This window comes from Cebidichthys violaceus, unplaced genomic scaffold, assembly GCF_023349555.1.
Source record: "Cebidichthys violaceus isolate CVI_PGR_0920_01 unplaced genomic scaffold, fCebVio1.0.p SCAF_23, whole genome shotgun sequence".
NCBI classification, from domain to species: Eukaryota; Metazoa; Chordata; class Actinopteri; order Perciformes; family Stichaeidae; genus Cebidichthys; species Cebidichthys violaceus.
Window position 1 is genome coordinate 9,483,840 of NW_027176406.1, and position 2,198 is coordinate 9,486,037.

Below are 2,198 nucleotides of genomic sequence, written 5' to 3' on the forward strand. Positions count from 1 at the left end.
TACTGCTTTATTTAGCGTAATATTCCACAAGTATTGATTCATGCCTAGAGGAATGTAACTCAGTGGGAGGTTGTCAGGACGGTCGTGATGCAGGAGACACACAGCAAGAGGGAGAAAGATAGAAAAACACTCACGGAGTGGCTTTAGAGACTAATTAAGTTGTATGTGGCACTTCCGTATAGCATTTTTGAATGCCGAAATCAGTGGTATGTGTTCAGAGCCTGAGGGCACAATCTCATTTTACATTCAGCTCCTTTTGCAGCTCCCCTGGCTGCAGGGAGCTTTCCACAGTTTTAACATCAAATGACATTTACAAAGCAAAGGCTCTGCATATTTGCTCTCGCCGTTGACACTTGCGATATTTGCCGCTGCTTTGTTTGATTTGTTGAGCGTCCAAATATGATGCAGAAAGTTTAAGGCCGATGTGAGAGCTGAATTGGTCATTTATTGGCATTAAATCATGTCACCTTGTCATAGAATATAAAAAGAAAGAGAGAAAAAAGAAAATATAACAGACACTGAGCATTGAAACTAGAATAACTTTACACTCGGTGTAAATACATGTTTGATGCACATATATGGTGTTTTGGTCTCAAAGGTTATGAAGCTTCTCTCAGCCTGAGAGAAAATCAGCTGACCATGAGGGACATCTAGTGGCAAATCATGAAACCTCCTCACTAGCATTACATTACACTTCAATAAGGAGCTCCCACTTGTTACTTCTACTTCACTGCTTTGCATGATACTAGTTGAATGAACAAGTGGAAATCCAAAGCTGTATTGTTTATATTGTCCTAAATATCACTTAGTAAAGTCTATATGTTCTATTTAAAGCTGTTGTCTGTAACACTACAAACACACGTAATACAACTCCATGAAGTTAAACCAGAACACTAACACAAAGAAGAAATATATGGGTTAAGGGAAAGCTCTTTAAAAATAAATTGTTTGTATCGATTAGTAGAAAAAGTTACAACTTTTCAAATAAATAACGACCTTAGTTCCAAAACGAGGGTGTGTCCAGCACAGCAGACGGTGTGATGAGTGTTCTCTTTGTGTTATGGGTTAGTTGCCTCCAGGGAGCGCCCGTCTCCAGTATTCACTTCACTGCCCACCTTTTCTACCTGCCCACAAAGTGTGTCAAGCTAGACAGAAATATACAGAACAATACTGGAACAAGGCTTTCAAAATAAAAGCGTAAAGAAAACAAGAATTTCAGAGTCAGAAAATGACTTACAATCAGTGGAATCATGAGAGGTGAATCCAGACAACCACAAATATACAGGCTTGTATAAAAAAATTAAAAAATAGTGACACTAAAAGCATTTGTCAATTAGTCAAGAAGTTGTAAGTTTTAAACCGTAGTCAGAGAGGTGGTAGAAATGTGTACAAAACAGAAACAGAAGTTGTTGATTTGAAACACATTAAAAAGCCTCAATGTCATCAAGCAACTTCTTAAGCTGGTACACTGGTACTTGTTGTGTAGATTTCTACTACAGATTCAGTGGAGGAATATAACTAAGTACATTAAGTCATTAAGTACAATTAAGTACAATTTTGAAGTACTAGTGCTTGAGTATTTCCATTTTATGCTACTTTATACTTCTGCTCTACTACTTTTCAGAGGCAAATATTGTTTAACTACATTTATTTGACAACTTAAGTCACTAACTACTTTTCAGATAAACAATTTATTTGTTACATTTTGATTTTCAGAGTTAGGAAAGAAATGTTTTAGTCAAGCCTGATGTTGCCTTGCACTATGTATTGACCGCTACCAAAGCCCAGATATCATAATTGGAACTGAGAAAGTCAGATCGGTGCATCCCAAAAAGTATATAAAGCATTTATGTTTGATATTATAAGTAGAGCTCCAATTTGCCGATCATCATTGTGGACTATTACTAATGTAAGCAGGGATTTGTACTTGTAATTAAGTATATACATATTTATCTACAGTGTGGTATCACTACTTTAACTTTGAGTTAGTGATTCGAATACTTCTTCCACCAATGAAAATGTTGCAACAGATTGTGGTCAATGACATGAGAGCCAACAAAAGATTTAATTTGAAAGAAGCCAACCGGAAGAGTGTTTTATTCTTGTACGTTTGGTGGGCTTGACACCTGTCCACCTTCTACCTCCCTACCTCTCCTCTGAACTAACCACCTACAACAAGTTTGACAGCTCAGCTTTTT